Source organism: Malus sylvestris, chromosome 10, assembly GCF_916048215.2.
Source record: "Malus sylvestris chromosome 10, drMalSylv7.2, whole genome shotgun sequence".
Classification (NCBI taxonomy): domain Eukaryota; kingdom Viridiplantae; phylum Streptophyta; class Magnoliopsida; order Rosales; family Rosaceae; genus Malus; species Malus sylvestris.
In genome coordinates, this window is record NC_062269.1 from 16,977,978 (window position 1) to 16,998,169 (window position 20,192).

Sequence of the window (20,192 nt, forward strand, 5' to 3'; positions counted from 1 at the left end):
CCTGCGAATGGAGTGACTTTGACATAATCAAAGATCAAGGACCTAACCACAAGACAACTATGATGCCTCAGGTCAAAGGACTACTTTGCATTATCCCAACCATGAGTTTTCATGTGACATGAGTATGCTTCGTTGATCATGTTCAGTGAACTCATTCCTTATTGAGCACCTACGTACTTGTCTTGGTGTCAGTCACACCAATAACTCGAGACCAGTCACTCTCACTAAGAGAAGACATAGAACATACTGATCTTAACGGACTGTCAATGCCCAATTGGCAATCCTATGATTAGGAACGTTTAGGATATGTATACGAAAGAGAATGGTCTCATGAATCTAACTTCTTTAAATTACATTTTCCAAATTACATATTCCTTGGACTTATCATTTAAGCATATAATATTTATATGAGATGACTTAAAATAATAATCTTTGCCCTTGATATTAAACTACATTAGTTTAACATGTGAAATGTCCGTAAAGTATCATCATATGATTGGTTTTAGGGCACATTCCCAACAATCTCCCACTTGCACTAGAGCCAATCAGCGTGGTCATCAGTGATGATACCTCTTCCGTAGTCATTTCAAATATGGCTGAATAGTAGGCCTAGACAATGGATATATATATGTTATCCATAGAAGCAACCTTGAGAATCACGACGTCACCATTATACATGATTCTTAATCATGTGGTTCAGTCTCTCAATTGAGTTCGGATCTTGATGAGACCTTGATTCCCTGGCTTGAGCTATCACCCCATTAGTGTCGTAGTGTCGGTACACTAGAGAAACTTTCTGGTTGGAACCGAATAGAGAGTTCATAAATGAACTTTCCCATCCAAACAACATTGTTGTAAGCTTCTATATAGCAATATATTTTGCATTCACAATGGAACACACTAAAGTCATTACTTTTAATGTTTCCATCCAAATATCTCTTTAGTCATAATAAAGAGATATCTGATTATCTCTTCATTCATAATGAAGAAACATCCAATGATGGATTAGATTCATAATCTAATATATTTACGCTTCCTTTACGTTACTCTAATTCTTCCTCATTCTTTGAGGAATCCATCCTTTAGTATTTCTTAAATACTGAAGGATTCACTTGACAGTTGCCATGGTTCTGATCCTGGGCTTGCACTGATATCGTCTTGTACCGTTCTAGGTACAACTCATATCAATGTTTTTCATACAATATGAAATACGTAGATCACCTTTCTGCGTATGCATAAAGGATTCTATTCATGCATTATGTTTCTTTAGGAGTCAAAAGGGTACGTTTGAGAAGAGCGACCTCCTAGTCTTACTAGAGTTGTTCTTCTGATTGAAGTTTATCATCATATGAGAAACTTCCTAGCATCTTTTGTCTATCATTAGGGATTGATATAATCCAATGATATCTTGAAATCTATTATTGTAGATTTCCACCCCATGTATATAGACTATGTCTCCCATATCCATTCTATCGTTATAGAATGTTTAAAGTCATAACTTTAACGAAGAAGTATTCTTTTCATTTCCAAAATTAATATATCATATATGTGTATATATATATATATATATATATATATTTAAATTTAGGAACATGATTAACTCCCATTAATCTTTTGTAAACCTAGTAAACAAAAGATTCATTTACATCTTTATGAGAAATCAAACAATTTGATTTTTCTCTCATGAGACGTTTATAGCTCCCACTAGCTTGCTAAGATCCATGATGGATGGATCTCTACAACTTACATGTCTTGTGATTCATAGTTTTAGACATATATATTATCAAGACTATCTTAATAATGGTTTCGGAAACCCATATAATGTCCAAACATTGAATCACCATTTAGTTGTAGCTAGCAATCTTCGAATTAATTGAAACTAAGACTACGTCAAAGATGGTTTCTTCAAAGTCAACCATTCTCTTTGATTGTAGTCACCTTAAGCTACCAGTTAGCTATAAAGGTTTCATTATTTCGGGTCAAATGGTACTTTACCATTTCCTTGAGTATATGTCGTATATACACTCAATGTAGTCATAAGGATTTTTCATTCTTATTTCTTTCAAATTAGAAGGTGTAAATCTATGACATAGTCATAAAGTTCAAACCATTCAGTTGAGACAGTTTATAAATCCTTCTCGACTACCTTGGAGCTTGTGGTGTAGGAACTGAAGGATGATTTGTGAAAAACATGTTCATTTAAGCAACATCTATAAGCATGCAATTAACAATTAAAGGCGGAATCATGCTTGCATGCACTTAAAAACAAAACATTAACCATGAAATTCAAAGCCTAGTAGATTGGTGAACCAAGACTCAACTCAAAACAAAGTGAGTTGAAATTTATACCTTTGTAGATTCCTCTTTGCATAAGCAAAGGCTAATCACCCAAAGAGAGGGCCTTCATTCCTTGCTTCTTAGATCCATGGAATTGGATGGAAGAATATGGTTCTCCAAGTTCCCAAAATTGAGAACCTCTAAGTGTCTACACCAAGGTTAGATTGGAGAAGAAATGAGTGACCTTGGAGGAGTGGGATTGCTAGCTAATCCCTCCAAGGGGGCCGGCCACTTTAGGCTATAAAGTTCTTTATATAGTCACTTCTTTAAATGACCTAAGGAACCAAAAACCCTAATTCAACACACATGGCCGGCCATATAAGGGATTTGGGCTTTTGGGCCTTTGTGAATCTTTATTCATTAAATTGTCATACAACTTAAGTCAATGGGCTTGACGTTCGAAGCCCATTGGGCCTTAAGGTCCAAAACTATCCCGAGGTCTTTAACGAATTTATTCGTTTGATTAATTAACATATTAATTAATCCTTGCCATAAATAATTAAACCATTTAATTATTCTTACTCATCTCCATTGTTTCTTCAATCTCCACCTTACACGGTGTACGATCCATTAGGTTCCTTTTAGCGAGGCAGTGGGCGATTAAAACTCTTTCAAATCGATTGTGAATTGAAACTTACTTTCAATTCTCCCTTTAGTGATTATACACGTTTAGGGCTTCCACAAACCATGAGTGACACCTAGCAGCATATCATGGTTACCCAAGCTAATCAGAAGAGGTGGAGAACCTATTCAATTTAGGTTTACAAATGCAATACGGTCTTTCTCTAATACAATACTCTTGACCACATTGTTTGGTTTGATAGTTTATTCATGTCTACTATCCAATGTGATTCGTGTGCTTATATGATTACCTTGAATGTGATTTGGAACGACTTCCTAAATCTCATTCATACTCTGGCCAGAGATTCTTAATCATATCATAGAGTATTCTCCCTCAAACAGTTTGAAGGTTAGAGATCCTTTGTTGCGCATTCACTTGCCTCCATAGCTAAGTTTCTTAACCCCAACTATGCCGTGGACACCCTCCTTTTGGAGTGACTTTTGACATAATCAAAGATCAAGGACTTAACCACAAGACAACTATGATGCCTCAGGTCAAAGGACTACTTTGCATTATCCCAACCATGAGTTCTCATGTGACATGAATATGAGAACTCTTCGTTGATCGTGTTCAGTGAACTCATTCTCTATTGAGCACCTACGTACTTGTCTTGATGTCACACACACCAATGACTCGAGACTAGTCACTCTCCCTAAGAGAAAACACAACACGTACTGATCTTAACGGAGTGTCAATGCCCAATTGGCAATCCTATGATCAGGAACGTTTAAGATGTGTCTTCGAAAGAATGGTCTCATGAATCTAACTTCTTTAGATTGCATTCTCCCAATCACATATTCCTTGGACTTATCGTTTAAGCATATAACATTTTAAAGGGACGGCTCAAACAATAATCTTTGCCCTTGATATTAAACTAGATTAGTTTAACATGTGAAATGTCCGTAAAGTATCATCATATGATTGGTTTTGGGGCACATTTCCAACAATCTCCCACTTGCACTAGAGCCAATCAGCTTGGTCATCAGTGATGATACCTCTTCTGTAGTCATTTCATAAATGGCTGAATAGTAGGCCTAGACAATGGATATCTATATGTTATCCATAGAAGCAACCTTGAGAATAACGACGTCACCATTATACATGATTCTCAATCATGTGGTTCAGTCTCTCATTTGAGTTCGGACCTTGATGAGACCTTGATTCCCTGGCTTGAGCTATCGCCCCATTAGTGTCATAGTGTCAGTACACTAGATACACTTTCTGGTTGGAACCGAATAGAGAGTTCATAAATGAACTTTCCCATTCAAACAACATTGTTGTAAGCTTCTATATGGCAATATATTTTGCATTCATAATGGAACACACTAAAGTCATTACTTTTAATGTTTCCATCCAAATATCTCTTTAATCATAATAAAGAGATATTTGATTATCTCTTCATTCATAATGAAGAAACATCCAATGATGGATTAGATTCATAATCTAATACATTTACGCTTCCTTTACGTTACTCTAATTCTTCCTCATTCTTTGAGGAATCTATCCTTTAGTATTTCTTAAATACTTAAGGACTCACTTGACAGTTGCCATGGTTCTGATCCTGGGCTTGCACTGATATCGTCTTGTACCGTTCTAGGTACAACTCATATCAATGTTTTTCATACAATATGAAATACATAAATCCCCTTTATGCACGCATAAAGGATTCTATTTACGCATTATTTCTTTGGGAGTCAAAGAGTACGTTCTCTTTGAGAAGAGCAACTTCTTAGTCTCACTAGAGTTGTCCTTTTGATTTGAAGTTCATCATCATATGAGAAACTTCCTATCATCTTTTGTCTATATTTAGGGCTTGATATAATCCAATTATATCCTAAAATCTATCAATATAGATTTCCATCCCATGTATATAGACTATGTCTCCCATATACATTCTATCTTCATATAATGTTTTAAAGTCATAACTTAACGAAGAAGCATTCTTTTCATTTCCAAAATTAATATATCAAATATATATTATATTTAGGAATATGATTAACTCCCACTAATCTTTTGTAAACTTAGTAAACAAAAGATTCATTTACATCTTTATGAGAAATCAAACAATTTGACCTTTCTCTCATAAGATGCATATAGCTCCCACTAGCTTGCTAAGATTCATGATGGATGGATCTCTACAACTTACATGTCTTGTGATTTATAGTTTTAGACATATATTATCAAGACTATCTTAATAATGGTTTCGGAAACCCATATTATGTCCAAACATTGAATCACCATTTAGTTGTAGCTAGCAATCTTCGAATTAATTGAAACCAAGACTATCTCAAAGATGGTTTCTTCAAAGTCAACCATTCTCTTTTATTGTAGTCACCTTAAGCTACCAATTAGCTTATGAAGGTTTCATTATTTCGGGTCAAATGGTACTTTACCATTTCCTTGAGTATATATCATATATACACTCAATGTAGTCATAAGGATTTTCATTCTTATTTCTTTCGAATTAAGAGGTGCAACTCTATGACATAGTCATAAAGTTCAAACCATTCTACAGAGACGGTTTATAAATCCTTCTTGACTACCTTGGAGCTTTTGGTATAGGAACTAGGTTGTTTATATTTGTTGATTACTTTCTTGTCTCTCAAAGAACCCATTCTTTGAGTTCTATCTCTTGTTCATTTGCTTTTAGGCAAATCACATTGTAGGATTACAATGAACTACCCAACAAAACAATATTTGTTAATTGGTTTATAGAAGCGATATCCAAAAGTTAATTTAAGGATATCCCACAAGATTGTTATCAAACAAATATTGCTTATTAGCTCACAACCCCAAATCTTAACATGCTTGAGATTTGTCTTTCTTTCCAACTACATCTTATGGAGTCATGAAAGATTTGTCTTAGAAGTATATATCTTATTCGAGTTCGTTCTTCTCCTTAATGGAGAAATTTATTATCTTATGATGCTTCTTTCCTTGATATCTTTCAAGGAGACTCGTCTAAAGTGTTTCTTTTCCTTGGATCAAATCAAAGGAGGTAAATACTTTAGACGTCTTACTCATCAACTTACATTTCTTGAATTCTTTGAAACCTTTTGCAAAGTATTCAGATTTGTGTTTATTCAAAATAAACTATAGTCCAACCGAGAGTGCTCTTCGATGAATGTCATACAACATGAGTAGTATTATGTTTGTGGACAAGTGCCACTAACATCTAAGTGAATTAACCTCAACAACTTTCTGATTCTTTCTTCTTTCCAAAAGAATAAAGATTCGAACATTTCGCCTCTATACAATTTTAACAAGAAGGTATTGGATCCGGATCTAACGATCCAAAGCATCCATCTATGACTAACTCGTAATTTATGTTTTAGAGGTATCACAACTCAGTTGAGATTAGTCACTACCTTACAACCTTTTGGGTTTTAAGCATCATTATATTCTAAACAGTTAACACTACCATATCATCTCTACTATAGAGACAATCAATTAGATTACTATAATCCAATCATTGATTAATAAAGAACAATGTTTTGTCAAACAAAACATTCATCCATCTCTACTATAGTGACGGAATTAAATTCCTTAAAATTGGAATGTAAAGACAATCTTTGGTTTTTCCAATTTCTTTGGTAGTTCATATGACGAAGTGAGTACTATCTGTCTTCGCAGAGATCTATATTTTATTCACGTTCCGAATGCGAAGTACCTTTTGTTCTCTCATATATCTTCTACTTCTTATTAGTCAAACTTTTACAACGATTGTAAAACATAGTTACTAATACGGAATCAAGCATTCAAGTAGAAGAACCAACTGTTTTGAACTATTCAAGAACAATTTACAGCACCTTCGAAAGGTGTGTTCTTGACACTTGCAAGACATTTCTTGCAAATACCCCTTCCAATGTCCATCCTTTCATAAAGAAAGTTTGTTCCCTTGGAGTTAATTTTTTCGTCTTCATTTGACTTCTCCTTTGACTACAATAGTCATGGTCCCTAAACTCCCACTATCTCTCTTGAAACCTTTTTCAATTGTGTTATACACATCAAACATTTTGGAGAGTATGTGTTTATTGTTCACTACATAGTTTACAATAAACTTAGTGAACCATTAGGATAGGGACATAAAGGTGAAGTCCTAGCCTAGTTTCCGTCTTGTTAAGTGGTTTATCACTTCAACACTCAATGATTCAACATCATCATAAGTCCATGTTAATGGACTATTTTTGTCAACCAACCATTATGTTCTAAACATAATTACAAACTTTCAAGAGTTGTACAAGGCAACTCTCATTTCTTCATACAACAATTTGTAAGTGAAGAATCATGGCACATTAAGTGTCCATGCCTTTGTGCTTTCTTCTAAAGTTCCTTGTTCATGTAACAAAGAAACAAGCACTAATGTTTGCATTGATTAAGGGTTGTTCAAAGCAACTCTTATTTCTTCATACAACAAATTGTAATTGAAGAATTATGACATTTAAAAGTGTTGTCCTCTTTATGATAGACTTTACCTAACATGTTCTTCCAATGATACATTATCAATAGGAAGATTGTGAGGATGAGACTACTTAGGTACATTTACAAGCCATTTAAAGACAATCTATGGTTTTGTAGTACCAAGTCCGGAAACTAAACTTTCGGCTTTTATTTGTCAAGTGTGGGATAGCGTTTGCAAATATAATGGTAAGTAAATACATAACGAATATAAATTGATTGATTTTAAGCCATTTTATTCGGGTCTTTAAATCAAATAGCACCACCCACTATTTTTGGCAAATTCCATATCCCTTATTGGAATTCGAGAGTTTTGGATGAAACTCTTAGTAGGGTATGGGAGACTCACTACTACCAAGCCCACCTCACAATGATATGATATTGGCTAGCATTAATAATAATGAGAGAGTACGCTTACTCATTTGCATCTCTTGCAAGTACCCATCTTATTTGGCCTCTAGAGAATGTCACCTCACAATGATATGATGTTGGCTCCATTGCACTTAGTTAAGTCATTCCCACCATGCTTAGTTTGTGAAGGGGTTCAAGAATAGCCTCACAATGATATGATATCGGCCATCCTCGTTGCATACACTCACCTTATCAAGTATGTATATATGATAGGAGAATATTTATGCGACTTAGTTGGCTTGTTCTTGTGCATTTATGTCGTGTTTCCTTAGTTATTTTAATGTTTAAAGTCATTTTCGTGTGTTTTCAGATTTTATGGACAAAGTAGGCAAGAAGATGCATTTTGGAGCATTTTGGAGCAAAATGGAGCTTGGAATGCATGTCACATATTTGGGCCAAAGTGGATGGACGAATTTGAGAACTAAAGAGGCCAAGAATGTGAAGAATTATGGTCCAAAAGATGAAGAACTCAGCCCAAAAATTTGTCACCCTAACTTGCCTTCATTGCCATGCAAAACAACATAGAATTCCCTTTGGATTCCCATGCCATGCTTGATCACTCTTGTCCCCTACATAATTTCTGATTTCATGCTTCAATTCATTTAATTATTACACTTAATTGCTTGATACCTCTTGTTCCCTTCACCCACAAAATTTTATACAACTTTCACAACCATAACATGCACCAATTGATGCTCCATCATTCACATTTGGAATCCCATGCCTTGTGTACCACATGTTGCTGCACCTTTGACCCATTTATTGACACATTTTCACCTCCCTTTCCATCTCTATGCAATGTACACAATCATTCATGCTCCCTAGCTACAAGACCACTCCATTTTACCCTTCACACTTTGCATCATCACTTCATTTTCACCCTTACCATTGCACACCACATACACTCTTTGCCGTGCATTCTCCCTAGCCTAACCTGATTCTCTAAGGTTTTTGGGGCCTATATATACATGTTTACAACCCTTGGCAAAGGGTTCACACTCTCATATTCACCATTCATCACAGAAATTCGTCCATACTCACCCTAGGTAGCAAAACACCCCAAAAACACCATTCTAGTGCCTAGAAAACATAACAGCCACTCCACCTTCTTCCACCCTCTTTGCCTAGTTCTCCACCACCCTCCAACCCTCAAACACTCCTCCACACTTACCCTAAACCTTTTCATACCGTTCCCCATCCATTCTACATCATAAAACTACCCAAAAATCCGTCCACAAAGCAATCTGCCGCAAGCAAGCAAAGGAGAATTCTTGGATGCACTTGCTACCCAAGTTGGAGCATTTTAGGTGTTTTCTTTCCTTTGATTTTAATGTCTAATTTTATGTATCTTTGCTTTGTGAGTATGAGGAACTAAACCCCTCTTAGTTAGGGGGTGATTCGAAACCATGTTCATACTTGCAATATGATTTGATTACATCCAGTTGTGATTCATAAGTTGTGAATTCAATTCACTTATCCGATCGTATAAAAAATGATTTGTGTATGTTGGTTAAGAGTTCACGCTTAATTTTCATGCATGAATTTAATGCTAGAATATAAGGGAGTTTCACCTAATCGTTATGAACTTATATTCACAAGTAGTGAAGGTTGCTAGTCACAATCACGTTAAGTAAATTCTTGGCATAAGTTTCATGCAAATCATAGTAACGAGTGCCTCGTCAATGCTTATGTTTTTCATAGAACTTAATGATTCTTGCTTGTATCTCTATTATGCAATTCATGTAGGGAACTTGTAGGGAATGTTTTGGGTTGTCGTATGCAATCATCCTATCCAATAACTTGTGGAAAAACTGAGGGTTAATTAGTGCAATTCACGGTTAATTTGGGGCGTTGAGTATTCATAACTTATCGAAAAGCAACTGGAAATCGTTTTGTATGCAAGTGTGACATGTGTGGAGAAGAACCTCCTAGCTAGCCTTCCATTCATAAATTTCATTCAAATTCATTTTACAATCTGTTTTGATTCACTTAAATTTGTCTAAGAATTTGTTTACTTTGTTCTTGTCTTAATTTAATTATTTTCGTCCAAAATCAACCCCATCTTATTTCTTTGAGTCATATTAATTAGAACTTGTCTTAGATTATGTTTTTAAGTGTTTTAGTTCATTAGAAAACCAAAATTCGTCCAAGTTTGTGTTAGAGTCCCAAAACTGCCCAGATTGTGTGTTTAAGGTAGTTTTGAGTGTTTAGGGGTTGGTTTGAGTCTTTTGGTTTGTTTTAGTGTTTTAAAGTATAGTTTTGCATTCTTTGAGTCTAGTTAGTGTTTTAAACTTTGTTTTTACGTTTTCAAGTCAGTTTCCAAGTGATTTAGCAATCCCTCCTAATCCCCGGCCTAGAACGATCCCTACTTACATACTTTACTACAATTGATAAAAAGAGGGTTTAATTTGTGTGCTTATATATTTCGCAGCAAATTTTTGGCGCCGTTGCCGGGGATTAGCAACTTTGCTAATCTCTTGGATTGTTTTCTTTCGAATTATTGTATTTTGTTTAAGTTTCTGTTTAAGTTGCTGATTTGTTTTGTTTTCTTTGTTTTTATGTACTAGTTTATGACCCGTAGCTCACAACCTGTTCATGAGCATATCTCTGACTTTGACGGTGATTTTGAGAGGACTTTGAGAAGGAAAAAGAAATTGCAAGAGTCTAATCCTCCTAGTCCTGAGCCTGAATTAGAAGAGCAAGAAGTTGAGGTTGAAGAGAAGGCCACGGCACAAGTGGGTGGAGAAGAGCAAGGTATAGCCATGGACAACCGTACGCTCAAGGAGCTTGCCGCCTCGGGTTTGGATAATGCCGCACCATTGTGTATCCAATATCCCATGGCTGCTCAAGGTAAAACCGAAGAGTTCGAGTTAAAGTCAAGTTTGCTCCACCACATTCCAAAGTTCCATGGGCTGTCCATGGAGGATCCGAACAAACATTTGAAAGAATTTGAAGTGGTGTGCTCAAGTATGACTCCGGTTACCGTTGACGGAAGTATTTTAAAGATGAAGGCTTTTCCATTCTCTTTAATGGACAAAGCCAAGGATTGGTTATACGAGTTGGCTCCCGGTACAGTTACATCTTGGGAGAGTATGAAGAGGGCGTTTCTGGAGAAGTTTTTCCCAACTTCTCGCATCATTCTTCTTCGTAAAAAAATAAGTGGAATTCAACAAGATGAAGGTGAGTCTTTTCCTACATATTATGAACGATTTAAATCACTTGTTGCTTCTTGTCCACAACATCAGATGAAGGAGGAATTGCTTTTGCAATACTTCTACGAAGGGCTCCTACCACTAGAACGTCAAATGCTCGATGCCTCGGCGGGTGGAGCATTGGTAGACAAAACGCCCACGGCTGCAAAAATCTTGATTACTAATCGAGCATTGAACGCTCAACAATACGAGGGTGTAGGCCAAAGAGGACCCCCACGGCAACAAGTGCATGAGGTAAGTTCCACTTCCAATATTCAATCTCAGTTAGCTAATCTTACTTCTCTTGTTTCACAGATGACCGAGGGAATGAAGATTCAAGGACCCATGGTGTGTGGCGTATGTTCTATCCAAGGACATGCATCCGAAAAGTGTCCTCAACTCATTGAGAATGGTGGATGGGAGAGCGCTAATGCCATTGGGTTTCAAAGCCAAAATCAGCCAAGACATGATCCATATTCCAACACGTATAATCCGGGGTGGAGAGACCATCCAAACTTCAAATGGAGAGAGCCACAACAAGCCTAACCACAAGGAGGCTTTAGGCAACAACCCCCGGGCTTCTACAACAAACCATACACACCCCCTCAAGTCCAACCACAATCTGCCCCAAATAATTCAGGTAATGCTTTGGATAATGATACACTTGTTAAGTTACTAACCACTTTGACTAATGGGCAGGAAAATCAAAACAAAAGAGTGGACCAACTAGAGAAACAAATGGGGCAGATTGCCGACGTTGTTGGGCAGATTAGAGACCAAGGAAGGCTTCCTAGTTCTACCATTCCAAACCTGAATGGAGGCTTTGAAAGTGCAAAGGCCATACTCTTGAGAAGTGGAAAAGAGATTGGGGCAGGTTCTTCATAAAAAACAGGTCACAAAGAGGATGAAAAACTTCAATTTAAGGAGGAGGAAGCATGCCCACCCACGGCAAAGGTGGACACACCTATGCCGCAAGCCCCCATGGCTCCAAATCTGTCCAATTCATCCAATAAGGGTAAGAATGTGTTAAATTCAATTCCGACTAATGTTTTTCCTTTGAATGTCCCCTTTCCTAGCAGATTTTTGCAATCAAAGAACGAAGAGGAGGAAAAAGATGTTCTAGAAACATTTAGAAAGGTGCATGTCAACATTCCCCTCCTTGATGCCATAAAGCAAATCCCGAAGTATGCCAAGTGTTTAAAGAAGCTTTGTACAACAAAGAAACGTGTCCGGGAGAAAGAGGTGGTACATGTAAGTGAGAATGTCTCCGCCATCTTGCAACATAAACTACCCCCCAAATGCAAAGATCTGGGGAGTTTTACAATTCTGTGTGTCATTGGTAATACCCGTTTCAAATCTGCCATGCTTGATTTAGGTGCTTCTATAAATGTTATGCCATATTCCATTTATGCATCTATGAACTTAGGAGCATTGAAAAATGATGGTGTAATCATACAATTGGCCGATAGATCTAACGCTTATCCAAAGGGAGTTTTGGAAGACGTTTTAGTGCAGGTTGATTATTTTATCTTCCCGGCGGATTTCTATGTCCTCGAAATGGATGAATCGGACCATGCCCCTTCATTGCCCATCCTCCTTGGAAGGCCATTCATGAAAATGGCTCAAACGAAGATTGATATGGCCAAATGATTAGTCACTATGGCATTTGGTGGTGACATGATTAGTTTTAAAATTTCTGAATCCATTGAGACTCCTAATGTTGTTCATTCTTGTTGTGCCATTGATAAAATTGAAAAGATAGGACTGGACCGTTCAGCACCAAGCACAAAGGATGCATCAATAACCATGCAAGACGAGGGAATTGGAGTGGAGTACAAGGACCATACGGCCACTGCCCTCACAGTGCTCAAATTGGCCGAAAGCACCATGGGGAAGAATGTTCACATTGCTACCACTTCATCACATCACATAGGTAAGCCACCTAATCCAAATCCAATTCCCATTAAAGTTGATAGGTGGTTCCCTTCTTTGGTGCAGATACCCAAGAAGATCCCCGAAGGTGGGCACAGGAACGTGAACCTTAGGCAACATAACACACCCATCAACAAACATCACTATCCATTTCCGTTCAAGGATGCAATGTACGAGAGCTTTGTAGAACAAGATATGGAGGAGACAACCCACTATGCCATGGGTTCCCATGAAGGTTGATCAAGGTGTTCATCGTCCGGCTGGAAGACGTTAAAGCAAGCACTTTAAGGGAGGCAACCCATTTATTCTGCTTGATTGTCAATTTTATTACTTGTTTAATTATTTTTGGTTGTGACTTTCTATTTTGAAACATTAACAAATATGCAAAGGATTTTAACATTAAACTTCGTGGAAATGAACAGCAAACTGGGAAATAAAGACACATAGCATAATACAAGAGGGAGCCTTCACAAAGGCTGCTTGGGAGAGGCCGCAGTAGTCGGCGGAGTCTTAGCAGTCAGTGGGGCCACGGAAGGATGAGGTATCGGAGGTTGATCAGTTGAAGCTTCACTACGCGATGCCGCCCCAGAAAACGAAGGCAGATGCTGTTGGAACAAACCCACAAACCTCCGGTGATCAAGTAAAATCTGACCATCAGTTTCCTGCAGCTGGTCAATTTTCCTCTTCATGTTTGTGGCATAATTGTGTGCAAGCTTGTGCAATTGTTTATTTTCATGCTTGAGTCCTCTAATCTCCTCTTTGAGACTCTGTATTTCAGCCGCCAACGATTCAACGTGACGGGTTCGAGCAAATAGGCGTTGGGCCATGTTGGACACAGAACCAGCACACTGCACGCTAAGAGCCAGAGACTCCTTAACCGCCAATTCATCAGACCGTCTAGCGAGCAGTCTGTTATCTCTGGGGGTGACAAGGTTCCGGGCCACCACCGCAGCGGTCATGTCATTTTTCATCACCGAATCCCCAACGGTAAGAGGACCAGTAGGGGATATGAGGGATGGGCGCATATGTTGTCTGGAGAAGGAGGGGCTGCTCCTTCACCAAGGTTCAAGTCAAAACGACGGTCGGAAGGGCCAGACATTTTTCAGAGGTGTTAAAGAAATAGGAGATCGGACAAGTTAAGATCGTAGAAGTGCAAAATGGGAGTTTTTACAGGCAGAAATTCAAGAGTGCTTTGAACGTCCTGCATACCTCTATAAAAATCAGCACGCGATGGGATTTCAGAGATCGAAGAGGTGAGCTCAGAAATCAAAGAAGCCATTCGGAGATCGAAGAGGCGCCAGCTTTCTCAAAAGTTGGGCTTGCTCACAAACCACCAATTCGGGATACCGAAGAGCGTCAACTGTCTCAGCCTCGTTAGCACCCATCACACGCAACTCAGCTTTGCGAAAATCACGGGCAGTCTGTCGAAGCATCGATTTCAACCATCTGTCTCTCTCAGCCTCGTCAGCACTTGTCACATGCAATCTCTGCCCTCAACAAAGCTCATAACTCGAAGCGTAAATTCCGGATATTAAAGAGGCCTCTGCTTTATCGAGACGTGTCAGCATCTGTCAATTTGCACATCTGCGTTGCGTAAATCACGCGCAATCTGTCGAAAATTTTTGGAGAAGCGGAATGCACGTGAAAACTACTGTTAAATTATCCCAGGCTTGCCGACACGAGTAATGGAACAATACCTTCCCAGCCATTAAGAAAATTCTATAAATGTTGAACTTCAAAGTGAAGCAGTCTCACCCAACTTTCAGCCTCACTTAACCCTTCATCCTCTCTGAAATGGCTTGTCAACAAACCCTCTCGAGTCACTCTGTATTTTTCATCCCCTGGATACCCCTGCAAACAACCCATCCAGAGCACAAGTATTTCATATCATAAAGGTTGAGAGCAAGAGTATCTCATATCATGCTTTCTCCCTGTCCTTTCTCCAGCCAGCACATGCTCTCGAGTACTCATCATCTTGTGTTTTCTCTTCGTCTCTCACGTATAAGGGAAGTGAAGATGATACCTCGAAGCATGTGGAGACAACGTGCTGATTCATCCTCAACTAGGGACAAGAAGAAAGAAAGCAAGAGGTGGGCACTTGGAAAGATTGAAGAAAGAAACAGACCAACACCTTTACCTCGTACCTGCCCGTCATGCAGAAGAAACAAGCAGAGAAGAATGCAGCTTGCACAATCAACCCAGCAGAAGGAGTCTAAGATGAAGAACTAGAGAAACTGCCACATCTGCTTGGAGAACAAATAAGGAACTGCAACATCACCAAAGAGCAAAGCTTCGCTGTACAATTCCAATCCAGTTCAAGATCAAAGCTGTGGAAAGTCAACAAGATCAACTATCTCCAAAACCAGATTTGCGTTCTTAAATTCTACTCTGTCTGGTTTTTACTTTGCCATATTTGTCATGTTTATTTGTCGTTTGTTATTTGCTTGTTTTTGGTGTGAGTATATGCTTGAAACATTGAGGACAATGTTTGATTTAAGTGTGGGGGGGTAACCATTGTTTTGCATGAAATTCGTAGAAAATTATCACCCATTACTTCTAGTGTTGTTCCTTGTTGTTTTAAGTATTTTTAAGCTGTTTTGGAGTGTTTCAGTGTGTTTTGACATAAAAATCCGAAACTTCATAAAAATTTGAAAAATTGTTTTTGAAAATCCAAAAAAGAGTTGTTTTTGTGTGCTTATTTGTGTCTTAGGGTACCTTCCAACACAATGATGAGGATTCGGTTTGTAATTGCATGACTGTTAAAGAGAGTTATAAACATGGATGAAAGTTTGATTTACTCTTTATTTATGCGTGGTTGTGGTTATAACTTATGAAATCACATGTAATCATAAAAGAAAAAAATTAGTTTTTGTAACATGCTTGAAGGAAAGAACTCAAACTAACGCTACAACCTTGTGAGACTTGAGCCTAAACGTTATTTGGAGAGTTGATAATCTGTGCATTATTGTTTTCTAAAGTCGTTGCATGATCTCATTTTTCTTTGCTTGGTTACTACTTAGAAGGCGTTTCATCATTTAGTTCCAAATGCTAGAACTCATGCCCATTTCATTCAAAGCATGATATTGATTTGCATAACACATATTCAAGATGAAGTTGTGTAGTTACCACCACCAAAGCCAAACTGCCATGTATCCCATATCGTTATATGTTTAAGTTAACCCCATTGAGCCTTAATAGCCTACATTCTTTGTTAAACCACATTATCCTTACCTAGCCTAGTTTAGGACCATCCATACCCTTCTTCTTGAAGCATAGTAAAGCATGATTCAAATTGAATTTCTTTTGATTAATGTATGGCAGAAAACAAGTGTGGGGGAAGTGTGAGTTATTATGCTTGTTGAAAAGAAAAAAAATTAAAAAAAAAATAAAAAAAAATAAAAAAATTAAAAAAATAAAATATGCGAAAAAGAGTTTTAAAGTGCTACTTGTTGAAGAAAGGGTCCAAAACATAGAATTCGGCCGTAAATATTGTTTGAATTTTCCCTTCGTTTCTAAAAGCTGATTTCTGCAATCTAAGTGAATTCTAAGTTTCAATTTCATTACGTTACTTGCTATTGCTTTAAGAACGATTGTTATCCTTATCCTTCATTTGTTAGCCATCACCCCAAGCCCCGTTACAACCCTTAACTTCATCTTGAGTGTCATGCGTTTCAATATGTGGAGTTTGAAATTGATATGAGCATATGGTGTCACTGGTTCTCACATCTAAGTAGTAGCATTCCATTCATGAGATCATATCTAAACATGCTTATTAACTCCAGAAATTGCTTTCTTTATGATACATATATGTGAGCGTTCGTTTTCATATCTACATCAATCTTCTCACATATAACTAGTATAGGGTGTGTAGTTAGAAAATCTGAGTGAAAATTGAGTGCATATCTTGTAAGGAATTGAGTGATTTCTCTAAGGCATGTTACTACATCAAAAACATTATTTTAATCGATTAATTGTGAACAAGTAAGTGGTGACTATGATTAAGTACGTGCTTAAGTGTGAAGATGACTCAAATCTTTGGGGATAATAATTTTTAACATGTCATGTGCATTGGAAATACCTGAGGCAAATGTTGGAAGGTTTAGGTTGTGTTTTTTTTTACTTTGTTTTGTTTTATCTCTTTGTTTTGCTCGAGGACTAGCAAAAGCTAAGTGTGGGGGAATTTGATAGGAGCATATTTATGCGACTTAGTTCGCTTGTTCTTGTGCATTTATGTCGTGTTTCCTTAGTTATTTTAATGTTTAAAGTCATTTTCGTGTGTTTTCAGATTTTATGGACAAAGTAGGCAAGAAGATGCATTTTGGAGCATTTTGGAGCAAAATGGAGCTTGGAATGCATGTCACATATTTGGGCCAAAGTGGATGGACGAATTTGAGAACTAAAGAGGCCAAGAGTGTGAAGAATTATGGTCCAAAAGATGAAGAACTCAGCCCAAAAATTTGTCACCCCAACTTGCCTTCATTGCCATGCAAAACAACATAGAATTCCCTTTGGATTCCCATGCCATGCTTGATCACTCTTGGCCCCTACATAATTTCTGATTTCATGCTTCAATTCATTTAATTATTACACTTAATTGCTTGATACCTCTTGTTCCCTTCACCCACAAAATTTTATACAACTTTCACAACCATAACATGCACCAATTGATGCTCCATCATTCACATTTGGAATCCCATGCCTTGTGTACCACATGTTGCTGCACCTTTGAACCATTTATTGACACATTTTCACCTCCCTTTCCATCTCTATGCAATGTACACAATCATTCATGCTCCCTAGCTACAAGACCACTCCATTTTACCCTTCACACTTTGCATCATCACTTCATTTTCACCCTTGGACCATTACACACCACATACACTCTTTGCCGTGCATTCTCCCTAGCCTAACTTGATTCTCTAAGGTTTTTGGGGCCTATATATACATGTTTACACCCCTTGGCAAAGGGTTCACACTCTCATATTCACCATTCATCACAGAAATTCGTCCATACTCACCCTAGGTAGCAAAATACCCCAAAAACACCATTCTAGTGCCTAGAAAACATAACAGCCACTCCACCTTCTTCCACCCTCTTTGCCTAGTTCTCCACCACCCTCCAACCCTCAAACACTCCTCCACACTTACCCTAAACCTTTCCATACCATTCCCCATCCATTCTACATCATAAAACTACCCAAAAATCCGTCCACAAAGCAATCTGCCGCAAGCAAGCAAAGGAGAATTCTTGGATGCACTTGCTACCCAAGTTGGAGCATTTTAGGTGTTTTCTTTCCTTTGATTTTAATGTCTAATTTTATGTATCTTTGCTTTGTGAGTATGAGGAACTAAACCCCTCTTAGTTAGGGGGTGATTCGAAACCATGTTCATACTTGCAATATGATTTGATTACATCCAGTTGTGATTCATAAGTTGTGAATTCAATTTACTTATCCGATCGTATAAAAAATGATTTGTGTATGTTGGTTGACAGTGCACGCTTAATTTTCATGCATGAATTTAACGCTAGAATATAAGGGAGTTTCACCTAATCGTTATGAACTTATATTCACAAGTAGTGAAGGTTGCTAGTCACAATCACGTTAAGTAAATTCTTGGCATAAGTTTCATGCAAATCATAGTAACGAGTGCCTCGTCAATGCTTATGTTTTTCATAGAACTTAATGATTCTTGCTTGTATCTCTATTATGCAATTCATGTAGGGAACTTGTAGGGAATGTTTTGGGTTGTCGTATGCAATCATCCTATCCAATAACTTGTGGAAAAACTGAGGGTTAATTAGTGCAATTCACGGTTAATTTGGGGCGTTGAGTATTCATAACTTATCGAAAAGCAACTGGAAATCGTTTTGTATGCAAGTGTGACATGTGTGGAGAAGAACCTCCTAGCTAGCCTTCCATTCATAAGTTTCATTCAAATTCATTTTACAATCTGTTTTGATTCACTTAAATTTGTCTAAGAATTTGTTTACTTTGTTCTTGTCTTAATTTAATTATTTTCGTCCAAAATCAACCCCATCTTATTTCTTTGAGTCATATTAATTAGAACTTGTCTTAGATTATGTTTTTAAGTGTTTTAGTTCATTAGAAAACCAAAATTCGTCCAAGTTTGTGTTAGAGTCCCAAAACTGCCCAGATTGTGTGTTTAAGGTAGTTTTGAGTGTTTAGGGGCTGTTTTGAGTCTTTTGGTTTGTTTTAGTGTTTTAAAGTATAGTTTTGCATTCTTTGAGTCTAGTTAGTGTTTTAAACTTTGTTTTTATGTTTTCAAGTCAGTTTCCAAGTGATTTAGCAATCCCTCCTAATCCCCGGCCTAGAACGATCCCTACTTACATACTTTACTACAATTGATAAAAAGAGGGTTTAATTTGTGTGCTTATATATTTCGCATCAATATAGACTCCTCCTGAGTGTAAGCATGCACTTTGCACTCCCCCATGATAGGGTGAAGGCGGTGTACAAGTCATAAACGATTGGCGCCTACCACGGTGGAAGGCCACGAAAGAGTGTTCAAAGCACTCTCACGCTTATCAACTTAATAATGGTTTGGTTGAGGGTTTAGGTCTCATCACATATAAACATTCATTTTAATCTATATTAAAACAATTTTGGTCCTATTACAACTATTGGTCCATATGATTGTTTTAGTTGTATATAATACTCCCACTATGCTTATAAAACGGTTTTTAAAGCAAGAGTATATGATACTACTAACATAAGGTTTGCATTCATTGATGGACTATATAGTTGCCTTAGGGCCTTAGGATGACTATGAACCTTTGTTTAGATTCAACACGAGCCTAGTGTTGAATCTCGGTCTAGGGATGGTGATTGATTTTAGTTACGCGTTTAATCACATTAAGGCGTGTTGTCTTAGGGGCGTTGGACCCAACTAGTTCATTTTCATGCATATCAAATAAAGCAAGAAAGAAGTACTTCAAAGTAAAGGTGAGCTTATGCTCATTACAACATTTGCATAAATCAAATTACTTTAAAGTAAAGAAGAGCTTATGCTCTTTTACAACATTTGATCAAACAAATTACAACCAAAATCTAATCTACACATTCCCATGGTTCAAACAAATTTGAAACGGCCTTTCACATAGCTGAATTATCGTAGGCTTAGGTTCATAATCACCCTTTAATTAATTAACACTTTAACTAATTAAATTGAATGCAACATTTTTGTCACAACCCGTCCCGAAGGTACATTTGACGGGAATG

The 20,192-nt window shown here is 37.4% G+C and overlaps 1 long non-coding RNA gene across 1 annotated transcript in view; it reads right to left on the reverse strand.

Moving 5' to 3' along the window:
* Window positions 1-9,610, reverse strand: part of LOC126585961 (uncharacterized) — a 55,176-nt gene extending 45,566 nt beyond the window's left edge. The window contains exon 1 of the long non-coding RNA XR_007610707.1: window positions 9,400-9,610. This is a non-coding gene — a long non-coding RNA (uncharacterized LOC126585961). The remainder of the gene's footprint in view (window positions 1-9,399) is intronic.
* Window positions 9,611-20,192: the final 10,582 nt, after the last annotated feature.